Raw genomic sequence first — 23887 nt, 5'->3', positions numbered from 1 at the left:
TTTGCTGTTTTTGTTTTTTTGCTTTATGTGTTATCTCTCTTTTACAATATTTGTGTTGTTCGCCTTATTAAAAAACAAAAAAAAATGATTTCTCAGCTTCTAATTAAGCTAGAAATACAAATGAAGTATCTATGTCATGTTTACCTTTAACACTATGTAACTAACAGGTTTATAAGGTATAAAACTCAATAATTCTAATCCAATGCTACTACTAGTACTACCTCTACCGACCCTAAGCCAAGCCCTAAGCCGGAAGCCCTGATCCTAACCATAAAATTAGGTACTAGATCTAGATCTAGGATTACAATACTATACTACTAACAACCCAACACCCCTTTTTTAAAGAAGATTCCATTATCAGACACTGGTATCTATAATCATCCGAAGTTTTTAGTTCGTTTTAAACTAAATTACTTAATTTATTATTTATTGTCACTCACTGCCATTCACAACACACCTCTCCATGACAACTCTTCTTACGTTTCAATCTAGATCTAAAGATAATCACAAATCGGTTACACTTTTTAAGTGGCCTTGCACCCAGAGTTCCTCACTAGTGATCATCAAATAGCGGTCACGTGGTTAAAAAAAAATTTGGTTGTCATTCAAAAGCCATGTTTTATAAAAAAAAGTTGTTAGCAAAATTTGATTTATTTTTTCACAGAATGATAACCCTAATAGTTCTACAACCTCAAAGTTATTTTTGTAACCTCCAGGCTGATATTTGAAAAGTTCTATTAATTTTAATGAGATCGACTTTAAAATTTAGCCATCATTCTCCAAAGCAAATTTTAAAATGCTTTTCTGGCATATTTAGCCTTGCCACCTTATAACATGAAAACCCGCCATTTTGCTCGTGGTAAACATTTTTAAAAGTAATTCTAAGAAGGTCTCTCTAATACCGCGTTTACACTTACGACAATGTATACTATCAGAGTTTCTTTACCGCCCCCCCCCCCCCCGAACGAAATGAAATTTATATAATTTATATAGAAAATATATACTTTTAACAGTGTCCGCCCCCCCCCCCCGAAGAAAGTTTACCGCCCCCCCGAAGATTTCAAGTGCCCCCCCGGAGAAAAAAGTCTGGAAGAAACACTGTATACTATACATTTCTGGAACACAAAGCCCGCCAAAATAAAATTTGTCTTGAAACAATTTGTTCACAGAACATGTATACTTTAGCGTTCACACTAGAACATTGTTATAGAACATTTTATAAAACGATCATGACCTTTGACCCGGAGCGTCTGCTATATAGGCCCGGATAATTAAATAATGAGAAATCAAAGTTAAAAAAAAAAGATAGTGGGCACACAGTTGTTTTTTTTTTTTTTAAAGGAAAATGGTGTAGCCACGGTGCTTGCGATTCAACAATGAATTATCTAAAAATCAGAGAACATGCAAGATTTTATAAATTTTATGCCAGCTACTGGAGCTAGACAGTTTTTATAAATATAATGCTGTGTATAATACCACGGGTCGTAGACATTACCCACCTGTTATTACCCCTCCCACAGTACAATCACCCTTTCCCACCCCAACCCCATGGTAGCCATTTCCCCAGCTTCTTTAATTGCTAGTCTATATCCTTCAGAAACAGCTTCCAATAAACAGGGCTAAATATTTGTTTGCTGAAAGTAAAGGTCCGATTTTCTCCGAAAACTTGCATCTGCCAAGTTCATTAGGGGTCATCCATTTATGACGTCCACACGCGGGGGGTCCGAAAAAAACAGACTTTTGTGGACGCATATGGACTTTAATAAGGAAAAAACTTGGATTTTTGTGGACTGGGGGGGGGGGGGGGGGGGGGTCCAAAATCCAAAAAAATGTGGACGTCATAAATGGATGGCCCCTTAAACGTATCGTGATCGTGTTATCACTATACTGAGTGTATTCAGAGGCGTAGCGACCACTCCCGGCGCCCGGGGCGAACATTCAGTTTGGCGCACCCCATATATATATATATATATATATATATATATATATATATATATATATATATATATATATATATATATATATATATATATATATATATATATATATATATATATATATATATATATATATATGCGTGTGTGTTTGTGTGTGCGACAGTCTGGAAAAAAAATAACAATTACGCTTATTGTCGTTCCCTAAAACTTCACTGGACGCCAATTAAATTCCCCTTAAGATGCCGAAACGAATAAAAAGTAGAAAATGAAAAGAGCTTAGAACAGTGGGCTCCATCGAACCCGAGAGGTTCGGTAATTCAGTCTCAGGGCTTCCGCGGAGGTCAAGACAGACACCCGACTCATACGACTCACGATCGAATTTTGTCGGCGTGGACGATACAACTATTATAAAGTGTTCGATGATTGCGCATATGAAACTGGTAGGGTTTGGTACTCCAAAAAGAACCACTGCTTTAGAGTGTATTTTGTAGAAGGTGCAAGCCTTATTTGGTCTACTTTTGGTCGTGTCTTTAGAACAATTTCGATAATAGTAGGCCAATATTGCAATTTTGAATTATCAGTTAGGTTGAACAAAGTAATAATCAGTACAATATACTAATTTTCTTCTCTCTTAAAATTTTGGCAAAGAGTGCCGCTTCCCATCCACCCGCTGCGACAGTCTGCTATTTTACTGATCGGATAGCGATACAAGAATACAAGAATCCGTTATATTTATTTCTCTTTTATGCAGTGATCCAGGCAAGATGTAATGCAATCAAGTAAAAGTATCTGATCTATCACTGTAATAGATTGACGATAGAAGCATGTGATAGTATATAAAACGTTTATTGGCCTTCAACTACATGATGGTAAGAGAGAGGGCGGAAGTCACGAGACACAACCATATATATAGATATAAGGGACATCACTCAAGATAACAGTATAAATATAATACTAATACAAGAAGAGTGAGTTCCCTTGGCTTCACAAATCTCACTATATTACATCCCTTTACCCTTAGTAAACACAACACATCTCTCAATAGAACAATTTACAGTATCCTAAAATCACCAATTATATTGTAACATGAACATTATGGTAGATTACATCCTTACAAACAATGCACAATATGTTACAACATAATTAAAATACAAAACAATGATGTCAAAGTCCTTTTGACCCTTAAAATCATAGGTCTAACTTATCTAGGACTTTGATTGTCCTGTTTGACCTTCTCAGTGGCTTTTGATTTGGTGACTCAATATTCTGACCATCTGGATTCTCTATCTCAGGAAATCTAGGATCTAAATCATTAATTCCAGAATTTACATTTTCTGACTCTAGACCACTTGGTTCACTCATATCAATAGAACTTGGTTGTGGAACAAACTGAGTTGTTGTGAACTGTTCAGATTTGGTGGGATTGATAGATTCACACTTATTATCTGCACAAGTTATTTTTAACTGGTCTGCATGTCTACGGACAATAAGTCCATCATTTGTTTTTACTTTATAAGACACAGGTCCTGTACATTGAACAATTTGACCTGGTATCCATTTTTCCCTTCTCCCATAATTTCTTAGATACACATTATCATTAACTGCAAATTCTCTTTCAATGGATGTCTTGTCATGATTTAATGGAACTATTTTTTTTTTGTTTTGAATTGGCATCTGAAAGTATTATGCTATTATTCAGATCCTTAACTGACATAGATTTCTTTGTTTGATCAATTTCTTCAGGTAATCTGATAGTGCTTTTTGGTAACCAAAAATACTGTTTAAAAGTACTATCCTGGACCATATCAATTTGCAACTGTGATCCAGTATTTGAAGTGGGTGTATTAAATGGCAAAAATCTTTTTTCTTTTGATGTTATCCTTTTAGTTTCTGTAAGTGCTAATGATGTTAGCAAGTTGTTTGATGATCACATTCCTTCTTACTAATGTATTCTCTTTAAAAGCATTTGAAATTGCCATATCGCCATAATCATTTATTAAGTTATAAATACTTTGTTTGGGTAACTCTGACTGATAATGGACTGCATCTTCTCGATCTTTTAGACTTAATTCCATTTTTCTTATTTTATATGGCCTTAAGTCATCATTCACAGACTCTTCAGGCCAACCATTCTTACAGTACTCATATACTTTTATTAAGCACTCATCTTTTTGTGTTTCTCTTTTTACATCATTCACATCTATATTGGAGTTATCCATGATAGTGAAGAGAACAAATACATCTTCTGGAACATAGCCAAGGCTTTGGTTTTTTAAAGGTAATCTACTAAGACTATCTGCACTATTCTCAGATCCAGGTTTGTGTTTCAATTCATAATTGTATGCAGTTAGTGTAATAGCCCATCTTTGAATTCTTGGTGAGGCATGCTAAGGTAGGGGTTTGTTTTCTCCAAATAAACCTAGTAATGGTTTATGATCTGTAAAGATGGTGAACTTCCTACCAAACAGAAACTTATGAAATTTCTTAACACCAAAAATGATGCCTAAGCCTTCCCTATCTAACTGAGAATAATTTTTCTCAGCCTGGCTCAAAGATCTACTGGCAAAAGCAATGGGTCTGTCACCCTTTTCATCTATGTGGGGTAAGACTGCTCCTACACCATCTGGTGAAGCATCACATGTCAATACAAGTCTTTTCCCTGGGTCATAGTGAGTTAGTAAGGTGTCAGAAGACAAAGCTTCTTTTGCTGTATTAAAAGCAGCATCTTGTTGTTTACCCCAGTGCCAAGTTGCATTTTTCTGTAGCAGCTTGTACAGTGGTGATAGTTTACCAGATAGATTCCCTATGAACTTTGCATAGTAATTTATCAAGCCCAAAAAAGCTCTTAGTTGTTGGGTATTTTCAGGTTTGGGTGCTTCTTTAATGGCTTTTGTTTTCTCAGGTTGAGGTCTGTAACCTTGCTTGCTTAAAATATAACCAAGAAAACTAATTTCTGTCAGCATGAATTGACATTTATCTTTGTTTATCTTTAAACCTTTTTCACCAACTATTTTCAAGACTTTATCAAGTGTTTCAAGATGTTCAGTGTCATTCTTACCAGTTATGTACACATTGTCAAAGTAAACACAAACATTTGGAATATCCTTAAAAATACTGTCCATGACAGCTTGGAAAATTCCAGGGCTAGATGATATACCAAAACATAATCTTTCATATTGGTAGAGTCCTTTATGTGTGTTTATTGTCGTATAGACTTTTGGATCTGGATGCAGTTCTAGTTGAGTGTAAGCATGACTAAAGTCTAATTCAGTGAATTTGTCTCCTCCTGCCAAATTCAAAGAAATTTCCTCAATGTTAGGAATAGGATACCTATTTAGCTCTATTTGCTTATTCAGTGTAGCTTTATAGTCTCCACAAATTCTTACAGAACCGTCCTTCTTTAACACTGGTACAATGGGCGTTGCCCAATCGGAATAGTCTACCTTCTTTATGATGCCATTAGATTCCAATCTACTTAGCTCATTTTCAATTTTATCCCTCATTGCATAAGGTGGAACTCTAGCTTTGCAGTATCTTGGATTTGTGTCTTTAATGCTTATCTTCACTGTTCTATCATTTAGTAATCCTGGATTACTAAAAACACTTTCATTTTCAGATATAACTTTATCTATTGAAGTAAGGCTAGATTCTCTTGCATTGATTACTGAAAATATACTCTCCCAATTTAACTAACCAGTTCCTACCTAGTAATGGTGGTCCATTTCCTTCAACCACAAGAAGAGGAAGTTTAACACTTTGACCATTATGACTTACATGAACCATACACTCTCCTATTACCGGAACATTGTCACCAGTGTATGTTGTTAGACACTTGTGACATGGTTGTAGAGGCACTGATCCTCCTGTGACAGCGTCAAAGTCCTTCTTTGTGATGACTGTTAGAGATGCTCCAGTGTCAAGTTGGAAGCTGATGCTCTTACCGTTGATATTAACTGGTATATTGATGGGAGCATGACTTATTGATTTCACAGAGAACAGGTTGAAATCCGGCTGCGAATCAGTTTGAGCATTTTCACAGGTAGAGTGGTTCATTGGTTGAGTTAGGTAGTCTTGGTGAGAGTTAACATAGTACTGCCCTTGGTTGCGGTACTGTCTTGACTGGCTAGATTTAGCTACAGACGAAGACTTTGCAAAGCAGGCCTTGGCAATGTGACCTTGCTTACTGCACTTATAACAAGTTGCCCACTTGAACTTGCATCGATGAGATGCATGGGGACCTTTGCATCGATGACATTTTTGATAATTATTACTAGATTTAGATCTAGGATTTGAACGTGCAGGCTGTTTAGCATGTTGAAATGCTCTGATGGGGTTGGTGTTTGTTGACTAACCTGCTGTTTACTGCATGGATCTCTGAAGGTGCTAGAGATCTCGCCGCCTCGGATGACTGCTGGAATGAAGTTGCAAGTTGTATTGCTTTTTCCAATGTGAGATCTGACTCGAGCAGCAACTTTCTTTGAACATCAGGACTGTTTACACCTGTCACAAACTTTTCACATAGTCTGTCAGACAGCGTGTCTCCGAATTCACAAAATTCACTTAAATGACGTATAGCAGCAACATATTCTGATATTGACTCGTTTGGTTGACGAGTCCTACCGTCAAATCTAGCTCTACATAGAAACTTTGATGGTACAGGCGCATGGTGGTCTGTTAGCAGTTTGCTCAGCTCGTTAAAGCTCTTAGTAGTTAGACTAGCTGGTGCGCATAAGTCCTTTAATAGTCTAAATTGTTGAGGCCCTATTACTGTTAACAAAACAGCTCTCTTTTTGGCTTCTATCGTCACGTTGTTTGCTTCAAGGTAAAAGCTTAACCTATCTAGATAATCATGGATGGTTTCATCATTCGAATCAAATTCTTTTATTTGGCCATACAGCGCCATTATCCTAGAAATACTTAGCCAATATGCTCTAGCAAACCTCTTTTTGAGTAAGTAGGTGCTCTTCCTAGTGGATTATCCCATCCTCGTCGCCAGATGTAATAGATTGACGATAGAAGCATGTGATAGTATATAAAACGTTTATTGGCCTTCAACTACATGATGGTAAGAGAGAGGACGGAAGTCACGAGACACAACCATATATATAGATATAAGGGACATCACTCAAGATAACAGTATAAATATAATACTAATACAAGAAGAGTGAATTCCCTTGGCTTCACAAATCTCACTATATTACAATCACGATCAAGTTGAGAGAATCGTAAGAATCGTACAAAGAACTATTCCCGCTATTACTTAGCAAAACTGTGGGGAAAAAAAGTGAAATCGTATATTAAGTGTTAATACAATAGATTTCTTTTCTAAGTGTTAAAAGAGTTATCTAGCAACCGATCCAGTATAAATCCTGCGGTTTTTTTGTTTGTGAAAAGGCACCCCACCATCTTGGACAAAAATGGTAGAGCGGATTTTTAAACGTCACTAACTCTTTTTTGTTACACAATCGTAAAACACGCTTTAGTTCAATGGGTTTCTTTTCTGAGTGATATCGGTTATTTATTCCTTAATCCGGTGTGAATTTTTCCGATTTTAGCCTTCGAAAAAGCGCCCCCCCCCCCCCCCCCCATCTAAGAAAGCTGGAAAGCGGTTTTTCCGGTCACGGTTTCTTAAGATATACGTTTTACAAGGTAGAAAACAGTTAAATCAGTATGCAAAGGCTCTCAGCAGGGTAAACTTGTACCCCACCGTCCAGTAAAATTGAAATTATCATCATCATTCCTTTGTGGCCCCTGGAGAGCAAAGGGCTGTAACCACACATCTCCAGCGGACTCGTTTTTGGGCCGCCCCCTTTATCTGTTCCCATGTGAGCCCAGCTGTTTTCGCCTCTTCTTCAACCGTTCTTCTCCATGTCTTTCTTGGCAGGCCCACCCTCCTTTTTCCCTGGGGATTCCAGTCCAAAGCATGTTTTGCGATGTTTTCTTTTTTCTTTTCTTAATGTGTGTCCGATCCATCCCCATTTACGGGCCTTGATATCTGTCTCTATTGGCTGTTGCTTTAAAGTTTGCCACAGGTCTTTGTTTGATATTTTGTCTGGCCATCTTATTTTAAGTATATGTCGTAAGCATTGTTTACGAATGCCTGTAGCTTATCAGTATTTGTCTTCGTAACACTCCAAGTCTCCGAGCCATAGCGCAGCACTGCTTTGACATTTGTGTTGAAAATCCCAATTTTGCTCCGGAGTGACAGGGCCGTGGACCTCCACATCGGGCGCAGTAAGTTGAAGGCACAACTATCCTTGTTGATACGACATTTTATGTCCACGTCTGCTCCCCCGTCCTTATTGATCACGCTTCCCAGATATGGGAATGTGAAATAAAATTGAAATTATATAACTATAATAATATTTTTGCAAGGAGCTGGAGAGCCGCAACTTGACATCCAAAGAGCCGCATGCGGCTCGCGAGCCGCAGGTTGCCGACCCCTGCTCTAGATCTATTAATTATACAGTTTAAGTTTTTTCTTATTGGTTGAATGTTCGCTATTTCATTTCAGGTTTGTTTTTTTCCTTTAATTGGTGATTCTATAGTCGCCCCCCCCCCCCCTTAAATTTTTTTTTTCCGAAGAAACCTCGTCAGAAATATTCTCATTAACTCCCCAAAGTTTTATGGCACTCGGATGAACGGTATCAAACCGCATCCGACTTTTTATATACCGTATTGTAGAGAAAAATCGTTTCGAACCTTACCGGTGCGCCGCTCTTGTGAAATTGAACCCCCCCCCTCCACACACACACACAGAAACCTATTCATCAACTCCCCAATGTGTGATGGTGATAGGTAAAAGGTGTAATGTAATAATGCCTCGATTTTTTTTTTGCATGATTACAAGAATTCCTCTATACTTCATATATACGAGAAAGTAAAAAATTGAAAAAAAATGTGTTCTATATCAATACTTTGAGTCTGCGTAAGAAACCTGATTTACGCGAATAGGCCCTAGTATTATTTCAAATTAAATTTATCCCAAATTAGCCAATTTCATAGCTAAACAAACAAAGATGTATATAAAATAATAAAAATAATTAAAGTCTGAAATAGTTTAGTATAGAAACTCATTAAGTCTAGTCAAGTCTTTCCATAGTTCTAGATGTAGAGCCTAGATAGCATAAATAAATCCCTTGTATTATTGAATAAGATGATGCTTGAAACTAAAAAGCAAAGATTTATATAGAATATTTAAGGACTAAAACAGTTTAATAAAGAAACTCATTAATTTATTCTGATTTTATAATGGTATTTATTTTTAACTAATTTATTTTGGTTTTACCTAGATTCTAAATCTATTACTTTTCCTTCCTTAGACAGCTGATGTGTAGATTCTAGATCTAGAGAAATTTATTGTTCACTCAAATTAAAAGAAATGCTGAAAGTTGAACCTAATAAAAATAGCAAACAGACATATCGTTAATGCTATAGCCGACAGAAAAGTAGCTGTATAATGCTTCATACTTTTGAGTGGGCAACAAAATTTTGTATGGAAGCCGCCATTATTGTTATAAAAAGTAAATAAATCATGTTACGTCACTAAAAGTAATGTCATTGTTCTGAAGTTTTATAATTAAAGTGGATAATCTACCAATGAATATAGGCCTATCAATAAATTAATTATTGTCTTTAAATTAATTTGTGATTAACAGTTTGGTCAAAAAGAACATTGTTCTCTACCTAAATACTATTTTACAGCTGTACACATAGTGCAGATTCTCTCCTGTAACCAAACAGACAAAAAAAAAATACTAACATGTAAACAAACTTGAGTTTTAGTATATATATATATATATACATATATATATATATATATATATATATATATATATATATATATATATGCCTAGATCTATAAATTATATATATTATATATATATATATATATATGCCTAGACCTATATTATATATATATATATATATATATATATATATATATATATATATATATATATATATATATATATATATATATATATATATATATATATATATATATATATATATATATATATATATATATATATATATATATATATAGGCCTATATTATATATATATATTATATATATATATATATATATATATATATATATATATATATATATATATATATATATATATAAAGCAATGTATGTCTGTGTGTTTGTGTGTTTGTGTGTTTGTCCTTTATGCATTACTACACCTCTCATCACATCGCCGTGACACTTTGGGAAGTTGTTGAGAATATTCCTGGGGAGGCTTCTGCGAAAAAAAAATTCAAATTCGCAGGGGTGGCGCCCCGGCAGGGCGCGATTTGTTTTTCTCTATATACGGTATATAAAAATAAAAGTCTATTTTGGTTTGGCATCGTTCATCCGATAGGCATGAAACTTTGGGGAGTAGATAAGAACACTCTAGGGAAGGGTTCTGTACAAAAATCATTTTTAATATCGCAAGGGCGGCGCCACGGGAGGGTGCGATTTTTCTCTATATACGGTATATAAAAATGATAAAAGTGAATTACAGTGACACCGTTCACACTATCGCCATGAAACTTTGGGAATATGTTTAGAATATTCCTGGGGAGGTTTCTGCATTAAAAAACATTTTCAAATTCGCAGGGGTAGCGCCCCGGCAGGGCAAAATTTGTTGTTTTTTTTTTTATAAGATATATAAAAATAAAAGTAGATTTTGGTTTGACAGCGTTTACCCGATAGCCATGAGACTTTAGGGAGTTGATAAGAACACTCTAGGAAAGTGTTCTGTTAAAAAAATAATTCTTAATTTCGCAAGGGCGCCGCCACGGGAGGGTGCGATTGTCCTCTATATACGGTATATAAAAATAATAAAAGTGAATTGCAGTGACACCGTTCATCCGATAGGCATGAAACTTTGGGAAGTTCATTATAAAACTCTAGGGAAGGGTTCTGTAAAAAATCATTTTTAATTTCGCAAGGGCGGCGCCACGGGAGGGTGCAATTTTTCTCTATATACGGTATATAAAAATAATAAAAGTGAATCGCAGTGACACCGTTCATCCGATAGGCATGAAACTTTGGGGAGTTCATTATAAAACTCTAGGAAAGGGTTCTGTAAAAAATCATCTTTAATTTCGCAAGGGCGGCGCCACGGGAGGGTGCGATTTTTCTCTATATACGGTATATAAAAATAAAAGTCGATTTTAGTGTGACACCGTTATCCGATAGCCATGAGACTTTGGGGGAGTTAATTAGAACAATTCAAAGAAGGGTTCGGTAAAAAAAATCCTTTTTAAATTTCGCAAGGGCGGCGCCACGGGAGGCTGCGATTTTTTCTCTATATACGGTTTATAAATATAAAAGTCTATTTCAGTTTCACACCGTTCATCCGTGTACCATGAAACTTTGGGGAGATGTTTAGTAGGGTTCTGCAAAAAAAATATATTGTTTAATATTGCAAGGGCGGCGCCCTCCGGGGGGGGAGCGATTTTTTTTCTCTATACACGGTATATAAAAAATAAAACTCGGATGCGGTTCATCCGAGTGCCATGAAACTTTAGGGAGTAGATGAGAATACTCCCGAGAATATTTCTGCGAAAAAGAAAACTAACGTTTCTTGTGGGCGGCGTCATATAGGGTACAACTTTCGTCAATAAACGGTTTGGCGCCTAGAGTTTTAGAGCGACTATGTTGGCACTTAGCATCCGTTAATCGAGCTTCCCGCATTGCGAGAAAGGGGTACTATAATATTCAGTGGTAAAACTACAACACGCTTCTAAAAATAACTTTGTAACGCGAGGAAATCCTTCAGTGCAGTTTCGTCACCTTGCCAAAGATGAAAAAAATAACTTTTTGAATATGAGGAGCCTACTGTAGAGTTTCGTCACTTTGCGAATGATGCAATAAGCATCTACTATTAGACAAGCCAGTCAGAAATTGAGATCGAGCATCTAATAATAGACCATTAGTAACGCTAGCATATTGCATCAGTCACACTGATGTTTAAAACACGTTAAATACTTTTTTACGTGTTAAAGAAAAAAATCCTGTTCATTTGTGTCACTTTAGCGAATGACGAAATCTGCATCATTATTAATAGGATGCTATTTAGACGATGGCGCCTGTTAGTTTAAGGAGCCAGGGGTCGTACGCCGCGCCTATGCGGTAGTCTAATCGTGGGGGTGGGGGCCCTGAGAGCGCCCCTGTGCGTCTCTGACACATGGGCGGTCACCGAAGTGTGTTCTAACATTATTTCGGTGAGTGATTAATGTACACTCAATGTTTACATGCGGTAGTGTAGGTAAACCCGTGTCCCGATATTTATGATTTAAGCGCAGGCATTGTTTACATTTAAATAACTCACTTTTAGAAAAGACGGTCACGCGTCTTAGAACATATAATTGGTAACGCGTTGCTGAAATCCTAATACATTTCGTCAAACTTACTTCTACCCCGCGGCAACGCGCGGGGGACGGGTACGCTAGTATATGTATAAATTTCGACCGAAATTTTAGATAATAAAGCTTTTATTTAACTCACTTCCTTTGTCGTCAGTCGTCAGTCTGTCTAGACCGAAACGCCGGAGTGAAAATTCGGAAACTTCTACTTGACCGATACGATTCACACTTGGCACGTGGGTCAAGACATGAAGACAATGCAATCTGAAATTAAATTTGACTTAATTGGATGCCTAATTAATTTTTTATGAATTAATTAAAATTTGGACCGAATTAGCAGGCATGTCTATCCAACCACACCACACGCGTCATCACGTTCAATAGCTGCGCCATCACGTTCAATGGCTGCGCTAGGCGCGCAATGGTTTTTAGTCATGTAACTCTATTGTAAATAAAACATGTAAAGTACTGAAAAAAAAATTCATAAAAAACGTTTTAATAACAAGCTTTTATGTAATAATGCACTAAAAAGTAGAACATAAATTGAGGAGTCCACTTTCAAAACCTGCTAAGTCACTTTTGGTTGATTTCGAAGAAATTGACTTTTAAGTTCTTTTTTTGTTAACTATTCTTAGGACTTTTGATATTTTACTGTTATATAATTTATTTTTATGTATACCTTTTTGAACAAAAATTAGTATATTACTTTAATTGCCACTTAATTGAGAAGGTTTTAGGAGTAACTTATTTTCTTCAAAAAGTGTACTTAGCAGGTTTTGCAAGTGGACTCCTCAATTATAGACTACTATAAACTTTTTCAAGTGGCTACCCCCTTTTATAAAAAGTAAGTGACCCGCGACCCCCATTGAATTAAAAAATCGAAATTAGTAAGGAAATTTATAAGCACTTAAATAAAATTTTCCAGTAGACTTTAAATATGAATTATTCTTGATAACTGTTTTAATACGATGAGTAAAATTGCATGCTATTAACTAGCCTCAACATTCGCGGTTGAGTTTCTGTTAACGCCAACCTTATTGATTTCTTTGTTTTATTTTTAATTGGAGAATTTTTGAAAATCTATTCTCGCAAATATATGCAGGAACACAAGAAACTAAAACTCAAAGGGAAATCAATTTCACGTTTGGATTGGACAGCTGCATACTACACCAAAATTGCGTGAACAATTTTTCATCTGACGCGGAATCACTCCGCAAATCCAAGAATTCATCTTATAATTCATCGGGAATGTGGCAACATCAAGGGCAGTGTTTCTTCCAGTCATCTCTCCCCCCCCCCCCCCCCCAGAAAAATATATATAAAATATATACTTTTAACAGTGCCTGACCCCGGAAAATTAGTCCGCCCCCCCCCCCCCCCGCAAATTCTGGAAGAAACACTGAGCAAGGGAAGCAGAGAATACGTAAAGCGTCAAGGCAGATTCTCATTCTTTCTCTCCTTTCCTCTTCCTTTGCTCAGTGTTTCTTCCAGGATTTTTTCCGACAGGGGTTGGGGGGGGGCGGGGGTGCAGTGTTCCCTGTAAACTGCGCGGCTGCGCAGCCGCGCAGCACTTACAAATATGCCGCGCAGACATTTTCTGATGCCGCGCACAGATTATCAGAACGTCGGGCTAGCCTAATTCACTAGAAAATTTGGGGCCAGTGGCTTGAATTAAGCTACATTTTTAGTGCCTGTTTTGTTAAACGAACAGTCTTTGTGTTTTGGGGCATAAACAGAAAACACAGGTTTTATTGACTGGGGGGAGGGAGTGACCTCGGTTGTCATACCACAGGTCTAGTTAATGACTTCACTCTAAATTGATCGGGGCGGGTTCCGATGTGATGTCTGGGTGACACTTCCTCTGCTTGATTTAATGGTTTACCCCAAAACTGACCGTAGCTGACACCTAATACCTGAAATGGATTGCGGCTACTAGCTGACCATGCAATGTTTTTTTTATTGCCACTGCCCTCCCCCATCTTCCAACCCCCACACACCTCCTTGATACTTTGACGATTTACCCAAGTCAGATGCAAATTCTACGTTACTAAAGGTGGATGTGTTTTTGCTCTGTTTGGTTTAAGGATTTATATACTATATATCCAATTATTGGGATCATTACGTGCACCTGGATAGAACTGTTTCAGTGTTTACAAACTGGTTTGGTATATAAGGAATAAAAGTTTACTTCTCTGTGCTATTTGAAAATGTTGAAAAGAAAAATGTGTGTAACAAGCGGTAAAACAATGCAGCAAAAAATAAAAGCGAGAAATTCGTTTAAACTGGAATGGCTCTAAGTTAAAGTAACAACCAATACGCCAGATTTAAAAAATGTTTCAGTTGAATAAGGAAGCATCTATGAAAATTCCGATGAGATTGGACTGAAGTGTAAGTTCTGTGCTGCTAGTATTTGTAACAAAACCAACAGAGACAACGAATTTGTCATGGGAAAGCGTTGGAAGTCATGGAAACTTGACTACTGTAAACGTCATTTACTGTCTCGTGTTCACGTAGAAAATGTTGCTTAAATGGGACTAGCCTTAAACGTCTACTGGGTGAAACAAACACTGAGCGAGAAGAACGAATTGAACAAAATGAGCGTCGGCGTTCAAACGCGGATCAAGTTCGAATCCTAATTGATAATGTTCTTCTCGCCATTAGGATGAACGCCTCGATGCTGTCGGAACAACTGATTCATAACCACATGGCGAAGTATGTTTCTATATCAGACAGTTGGCGAAGTAAGAATTACGCCTTTGACTTTGTTCAAGCAATCAACGAGGTGGTTGTAAAGAACATACTGACAGAACTTCGAGTAGCATCGTTCCACACGCTTATAGTTGATGAAAGTACTGACGTAACTGTACATAAAATGCTAATCCTTTATTTTAAATTTCGACCAGTCAATTGTTTATTGGTGGAATAATTCAGCTTACCGCATGTGATGCCTCAGTTCTGGAGGCAGCCATAACACAGTACTACACTGAACATCAACTTGAAATGAAACGCATGATAATGATAACATCGCACGAAAGTAGGCCTTTGCGCCTGATTTAATTTAGTGAGCTGCGCCTGTTGCAGTTTAACTCCCCAAAGTGTTGTGGCACTAGGATGAACGGTGTCTAACCGCATCAAACTTTTTATATACCGTATTATAGAGACAAATCGCATCGAACCTTGCCGGTGCGCCGCCCTTGTGAAATTGAATCTCCATCCCCCCCCCCCCCCCCATTCAAAACAGAAAGAACCCGATTCAGCAACTCCCCAAAGTGTGATGGCGATAGGTGAAAGGTGTAGTAATGCCATAAAGACAAATCAACAAAAAAAAACAAATACATTCATTTATATATATATATATATATATATATATATATATATATATATATATATATGTGTGTGTGTGTGTGTATATATATAGATTGATCTAGATCTATCTATATATATAATTCTCTTCTGGGAGACGCTAGAAAACAAGCTATAAACGCGCCCCCTACCATCCCCACCCCTACATAGTCTTAGTGAGCTGTGGTTCACGCTGTTTACCTTCGTGGAGTCGGGTTTAGTGACGGCTATTAGGGGCAGATAATTTAGTTTGAAACGATTTTAAACGTTGGGGGGGGGGTGGCGGAAGGGGGGGGGATTATGGTCCTTAACGAGCTACTTATAGTGTTTTAAAGAAATATTTTCAGTGTCAGCGTTGGTACTGTCGAATTCACAAATTAAGAATTACTGAAAAGTAGAAAAAACAACAAATAATAGAGGCGTATGTTATGCCGCGGGCCGGCTCGTATATCATTACAGCCAATCCAATTATACTAACCCTAACAAAATGGAATAAACGCTTTCTGATTAATTAATAGCTGAAAATATTTATTATGTCTTTTAAAAAAAAAGATAAATTAAAAGTCAATAATAATCATAATAATAAATTGTATCTTATGTCTTAAAAATGTAATCATTTTTTGCTACATTAATTAATACATTTTGTTGATCAATTCAATTATCATAATTATGATTTACTTAATGGGTTATATAATTATTTATACAAAATTTTGAATTACATAAAATGGAATATATTCAATAAAGAAAAATATAGAGTTAATATTACTTCAATGAGTCACATTATAATTGTACATTTAAAATGTTGCTGTTTATTAGTGGTTAGTGTTGTTATATGGGTAATATAAAGGATAAGAATTTAGCCATCATATTTCCAAAAAAAAACGAAATAATGCTAGCCATAACACCTTGTACAAGATAATAAATGTGCTATGGAGATTCATGACATCCATTCTTTCCATGTAGTTTTCTTTCCATTGTGTGAAATGTCTAGATAGCATATTAATCATTAGTAATACTTTGTATGACAACTAATACTATGAAGAGTAGTATATCTTGTATGACAAACATTAATGGTGTGTTTTCAGCCTACAAAATGTGGTATTAGTAAAAAAAAGTAATAATTTTATATATAGATAATTAAAGATCTTTGTGAAAGAGAATTTAATGACCAACAACACATTCAATCCTGAGTAAAAATTTGTGTGCATAGATAAACTAGATTTAGAGGAAACGTTTGTGATAAATGTCAAATTTATATGGTCTCTCTGGTATATGAATATTTTTATGCTCTAATAAATCACCTTTATGATTAAATTTTTTATAACACACATAACATTCATATAGTCTCTCTGGTAAATGTATATTTTTATGTGTAGATAGAGTACTTTTTCGACTAAATTTTTTATAACACACATCACATTCATAATATGGTCTCTCAGGTAAATGAATATTTTTATGTCTAGATAAATGACTTTGATGATTAAATTTTTTGTGACACACATCACATTCATATGGTCTCTCTGGTAAATGAATATTTTTATGTTCTGATAAATGACCTTTCTGACTAAATTTTTTATGGCACACATCACATTCATATGGTCTTTCTGGTAAATGAATATTTTTATGTCTAGATAATCTAGATTTAAGGGCAAAACTTATATAACAAACATCACATTTATGTGGTCTCTCTGGTAAATGTATATTTTTATGTGTAGATAGAGTACTTTTTCGACTAAATTTTTTATGACACACATCACATTCATAATATGGTCTCTCAGGTAAATGAATACTTTTATGTTTTGATAAATCACTTTTATGATTAAATTTTTTGTGACACACATCACATTCATATGGTCTCTCTGGCAAATGAATATTTGTATGTTCTGATAAATGACCTTTCTGACTAAATTTTTTATGGCACACATCACATTCATATGGTCTTTCTCCTAAATGTATCTTTATATGGTTTGCTAAATGATTTTTAATATGATATTTTTTATGACACACATAGCATTCATATGGCTTATTAATTCCAGAATGAATATTTGTGTGTGTGGATAAACTAGACTTTGTAGTGAACTTTTTAGACAAACTAGACTTGTTGTATACCTGTTCTAGGTTTATTTTGTTAATTTGTTCAACATGACTGATCTTAACAACTTCTTGCTGATGAAAATCATGACCATATGGATTCACCCTTGTGTGAATGTTTATGTGTTGTTTAACATGATCAAAATGGAAAAATCTTTGACAACACATATCACAATTGTATGTCTTCAGTCCCTTATTGCTAATCAGATATTCTGTTGGGAGATTATCAATCAACTTTGTATGCAATAACTTGAGTTCTTTTAATTCATTCTGAAGATTTGATTTTAAAACTGCTAAATTTTCTTTAAAATCAGTTGAATCTGGTGGGGAAGAAAGTTGTTGCTGTGCTTTGAAACCATTTTGTTGTTCCCTTTCCAAAGATGAAATTGTTAATATCTCAGGTTTTATATCTTCAAAAATTGAAAATGCTGTTGATAGATTTGGTTTCATGTCTTCAGAAGATGAAAATGATGTTGGGTTATCTTGTTTCATCTCTTCTAAATTAAACAAAGGCTTAGTTTTATCAAGATTTTTATCTTCTAAAGCTAAAGGTTGCATTGTTTCCTCCAAGTATTTGTCTTTAACAGTTGAAAATTGTGTTGATACATTTTGCTTTATATCTTCAGAATTTGAAAAGAGTGTTGATATATTTGTTTGTACTCCTTCTGAACTTGAAATAGCTGATATTTCATCTGATTTAATGTCCATAAATGTTATGATTTCATCACTCAATTCCTGTTTAACCATATTTGAACTCTCCCAAACTATACCATTATTGTCCTTTGTGTTTTCCATAGCTTTAGATTCATGAATTATTGCAGAAAAAACTGAAATAAAAATAATCTTGATTAGAAAACCAAATTAAAAATAGTATTTGAAAATATATTGATTGCATTTATAAAAATGTTTAAATATTTATGTTTTAACTTTACACTTGCTTAATTTTTTTTTTTAGAATTCATACAGATCTAAGAGACCTTAGACCCTTGCTCTTTTAGTTCAACCTTTATTAAATAGAAGAAAAAAATTCCTCTTCTCCTAATAAAGCTAGATCCATAAATTTAGTACCAATGGAAAGCTTAATGCCCACAAACTCATATGGTTTAGAGATAAAATACTCAAAAATGTAATTTTCATACTTCATAATTTTTTTTTCAATTTTTTTTTTTAGATGTTAATGATAAATTTGACTATCTGAACTTGGCGGGATACAGGGCAGATGAAGTAAAGTTCATCTGTTTCTTTGTCCTAAGCATATGAAGGCATAGTGTTGTCAGAGAAATGCTCGACGAGAATTGTTTTTATTTAAACAATAAAAACATGTTGTCTGAGACTTGGTGGGACACTGAAGTAGAGTTGGATAGGTCACCTGTGATATCATATATGAAAGGTTAGTGTGGTCAGACCTATGCTCAGCTGAAATCGGTGTTTTAAAAGATAAAAAACGTCTTTTTGAATGTGGGGTCTGGTTATTTTATGATGATAAATGACAGACGTAATGTTATGGATGACCCCCAAAACCTACAGTTATCCAAGGGATGACCAGGTAAGTCTAGTTAATTATTAATAGTCCTGTTATTTTATAATTTTAAATTAATACGCCTTGATGAGATTTTCAAGAAGGGCTATGAGTTGATAAAGAAGCATTAATATTAATTAATAATATTAATAGGCCTAAAAAAAGTATATTTTGAATATTTTTGGATCTTTGTTATAAAATATTGTAAATCTATAAGTCTATTACCTACCTAAAAACCTATATTTACATATTTAAAGGTAGATTCTAATCTAATAATAAAAATAACTATCAATTTTAGTTTTAGGTACTAAAAATTATTTTAAAATAGGCCACAGCTAGTACTAGATATAGTAATTATTTTCATTTAGTAATGTGACAGAAATCCTTACCCTACCTAGATCTAGTACCTACCATAGTCCATATGCCTACGCCCTGACCCTAATTTGAATTTCTAACTAGATCTATAGGCCTATTAAATCAAAATGTCATGAAACAAACTCTAGATGTATAGACTAGGATCTAGTTTTCTAGATCTAGATCTCTATAGTACTCTATAATAGTCTATACCAAATTTTTTTTACTGGGAAGTGTAAAATTTCTAAAATGTCTATATTTAATGGTAATCTATTGTTAAAGGTACGTAAAATCAATCAAGACTAGTAATGTGAAAAAAAGTTGACTTATTAAATTTATGATTTCACATTTTTAGGAGGATTTAAGTTTTGAAAGCTACATAAATGTTTCAAAGTTTCATGTAACTGTTTTTAAATAAATGTATTAAAACTTTTCAGTAATAAATAAAGACTAGATCTAGCAATGTTTACATCCAATGCAACCAAGCTCATTTATTTTAGCAATCATCTTGTTTAAATTTTTTGGCTAAATTATAATTAGAGATTCAGGGGAAACCACTCTAATATACAGGTGGCCGCTGTATATATAGCAAATCTTGCTCGCAAACACTGGTGTTTAAAGTTAATTTCTGATCTATATTGATATATTTAGCCATTGCTTTATTATTCAGTTATCTATATTTGACAAAAATATATCATAATATACATCTATTAAAGTCTTAACAATGAGGCAATTTTTTTCACATTACCAGCCTCGGAGGATTTTACGCACTTAAAATGATAGATTACCTCTAGATCTATATTAATCCTAATATATAAAAGTCCATTTTCGCACTTCTCGCTCTCTCTCTCTCTCTCTGTCCGCAAGTTTTTTTTTTTTTCACATTACCAGCCTCGGAGGATTTTACGCACTTAAAATGATAGATTACCTCTAGATCTATATTAATCCTAATATATAAAAGTCCATTTTCGCACTTCTCGCTCTCTCTCTCTCTGTCCGCAAGTTTTTTTGGCGATTGTGATCAGAATGTTCAGCTAAATAGGGAGAACTTGAAGATACTGGCTTTTGTTGAAAATAATATATACTGGATGTTATAAATGTATTTAATGTATTTAATGTATTATCTAAATTTTATTTAAAGAATGGAAATACAATTTAAGGCATATTCGAATGTAGAAACGCAATTTTAATAATGCAACCATAAAAGCATTTATTTTTGTGAAAAGAATGAAATAAACAATGACTTCACATGTGACATTTTTAAACTTTGGAAAGAACACAAAACAGTTCAAAACTAATTTGCATCATCCTCCAATTTTAGAATATAAAGAAATGAACTATTTCATTCAAATTTTATTTAGATCTATAGATCTACTTATGGGGACGTACGCTATGAAATGTATACAATTTTATCGCCTAAAAGTAATACAAATTACTTAAAGAAATTATTTAATTCTCTTAATCAGACTTAATCAGTGTGTTCATTTAATATGGTGTTGTGTTGACAAATAATGTAAATAATCCTGCCTGTCTGGGTTTTTTTCGACTTAACTAAAGATTGGATGTATCTGATGTTTTTAATATTTTCTGTAACTAAATAAAAATTTAAAAAAAGAAAAAACAATTTGGTTTTCATGTGTAATGGCGACCTAAACAATGGCATCCTGCTATTTGATAGGCCACCATAAATTTTATTGCACACATTGTAAGCTAAAAAAAGAAAAACTCATGTTGTTTAAATTTGCATTGTTATTTAAAAACTTGATCTGCAAAGTTTTGTAAACAAAAAAACTATAAAGTGGGGCTGTCAGAAATCGATCACGGAGTTCCTGAACAGCCAATCAATGTTTGTCTTACGAAAGTGAAACATCAGGTTATAACTTAGGCTTGATGAAAATAAATAGAAATGTAGCCTTAAACTCAACACATTATTTTCAAGTTCTCTGGATCTGCAACTTGTATAGCATTGCTTCAAAAATATTAAATTTCTGAATTCATTTTAGGCTTAAGTTTTTTATAAAATTTTAGCCTATCTTTTATGATTTTTATGGTCCTAAAACTAAAAAAGCACATTTGTATTCCATGTCAACAACATTACGGAAGGATTTTCGTCAATTTTTCGTCAACTCACTGGTGTCTATTTGGCATTTAGGCCATAATATTATATATTATTATTAATAATAATATTCATAGCCTAAGTATTGGTAGCCGTTGTTATTTTAAATGTGCCGGATTTTTAGCTACCCCCTATTTGGTTATTTTTTTGCTTTGTCACTAGTTTTGACCAATAGGGCTAACAAATAGATCTAGACTGGATCTAGATTCTAGATCTAACTATTTTATAAAATATTTTTCTCCAACATGTTTAACATCAATTTTAGGCCTATGCGGCTATTGACTTGTTCACGTGTGTGTTATTTTAAATGTGCTGTATTTTTAGCTATTTGGTTATTTCTTTGCTTTGTCACTAGCTTTGACCAATAGGGCTAACAACTAGATCTAGATCTAGAATCTAGATCTAGAATTCTAGATCTAGAATCTAGATTCTCTCTACTCTATTACTTAGTATTACGGTACATCGGTACACTATTTAAATTTTATAAAATATTTTTCTCCAAAATGTTTAACACCAAATGCCAAGTAGATGAAGCTCGACCCCAGCAGCTGCTAGCGGACCGATGAGGATGTTTTTGGACAGAAGATAGTGGCTGATATGGTTCACCGGTATCTGTTGGTGGACAATAGGCTCCTGCGATATGTCCTGTCTGTGCTCTTACAGTCTACGCAGGATGTTAAGGAACGGCAGATATCCCCTTACTTGACTGGTAGCTATTCTGACCCTTCTGAGGAAATGTTAAAATGGACTCAGCTCCTGCCCACAAGATCCATGCTGAGAGGATGCTGGGATATATGGACTGATGCGCTGAGCTCTAAACACCACTGGGTTTTCTGGATTTCAGGATGAAGGCAAAGCTGAACTCAACCCTTCAGTGGCTGGAAAGGAAGTCAGAAGCAGAGCAGAAAGTCCTAGAGGGACAGCTCTGGGCTGGTAAGGACTGCAATTACTTCAGAAGGTTTTTGAATCAGAAGACTGGGATTCCTGTACAATCAATAATTGTGGATCTTGCAAACAGTGACCTCAGTTTTGATTAATAGTTAGTGGTGAGTTATTCATTTTATTATTATTTGTTGAAACACCCAGCTATTGAATTGTTTTAATCAGCTCAATATAATGTACAGAATAGTATTGACTGTATTGTAAGTAAATTAGAACCTACACATGAGGTGAGTAAGATACAATTTTTCCCCTCATTTTAAATAAAAAATGTCTTTAAATAAAAAGCTAGGCCTATTCATTAATTAGGTATAGCCTAGTTAACTATTATTCTTTGCATTTCAGGGTACTTAATTGTATATTTGTATTGTAATATTATAGCCAAAATGTAGTTTTAAGTTTTTAAAGATAGTGCTCTCTCGGGCCTAACAATTTAAATTTTGAAAGAAAATTATTTAGGCCTAGTATTAATATTAAATTTTTTAATTAGGCCTATGCGCAAAATAATACCAAATTATTATAGCTGTAATTAAATTTTCTGTGTTATTTCAGGGCTGATATTATTGTAACTTTTATTTGTGATAAATTGTGATATAATATTTCCAAATACAATTTTTTTAAGATCATTTTGCTGTTTTTGTTTTTTTGCTTTATGTGTTATCTCTCTTTTACAATATTTGTGTTGTTCGCCTTATTAAAAAACAAAAAAAATGATTTCTCAGCTTCTAATTAAGCTAGAAATACAAATGAAGTATCTATGTCATGTTTACCTTTAACACTATGTAACTAACAGGTTTATAAGGTATAAAACTCAATAATTCTAATCCAATGCTACTACTAGTACTACCTCTACCGACCCTAAGCCAAGCCCTAAGCCGGAAGCCCTGATCCTAACCATAAAATTAGGTACTAGATCTAGATCTAGGATTACAATACTATACTACTAACAACCCAACACCCCTTTTTTAAAGAAGATTCCATTATCAGACACTGGTATCTATAATCATCCGAAGTTTTTAGTTCGTTTTAAACTAAATTACTTAATTTATTATTTATTGTCACTCACTGCCATTCACAACACACCTCTCCATGACAACTCTTCTTACGTTTCAATCTAGATCTAAAGATAATCACAAATCGGTTACACTTTTTAAGTGGCCTTGCACCCAGAGTTCCTCACTAGTGATCATCAAATAGCGGTCACGTGGTTAAAAAAAAATTTGGTTG

General features: G+C 34.6%; 2 protein-coding genes across 6 annotated transcripts in view; one reads left to right on the top strand and one right to left on the bottom strand.

Annotated features, from left to right (window-relative positions):
- Positions 1–548, bottom strand: part of LOC131951164 (zinc finger protein OZF) — a 40752-nt gene extending 40204 nt beyond the window's left edge. The window contains exon 1 of one of the 4 annotated variants that reach the window (XM_059313488.1): positions 441–548. The gene's annotated coding sequence lies outside the window, so the exon portion shown is untranslated. The remainder of the gene's footprint in view (positions 1–440) is intronic. The other 3 variants (XM_059313490.1, XM_059313489.1, XM_059313491.1) reach the window with 3 other exon arrangements.
- The window catches only part of LOC131951159 (zinc finger protein 728), a 154235-nt gene that overhangs the window by 49353 nt on the left and 80995 nt on the right, over positions 1–23887 (top strand). The window lies entirely within an intron of this gene.

This window comes from Physella acuta, unplaced genomic scaffold, assembly GCF_028476545.2.
Source record: "Physella acuta isolate Inbredline_101_S28 unplaced genomic scaffold, ASM2847654v3 ptg000802l, whole genome shotgun sequence".
NCBI lineage: Eukaryota > Metazoa > Mollusca > Gastropoda > Physidae > Physella > Physella acuta.
Note: the sequence above shows the minus strand (reverse complement) of the source record. Positions and strands in the feature narration are given on the sequence as shown.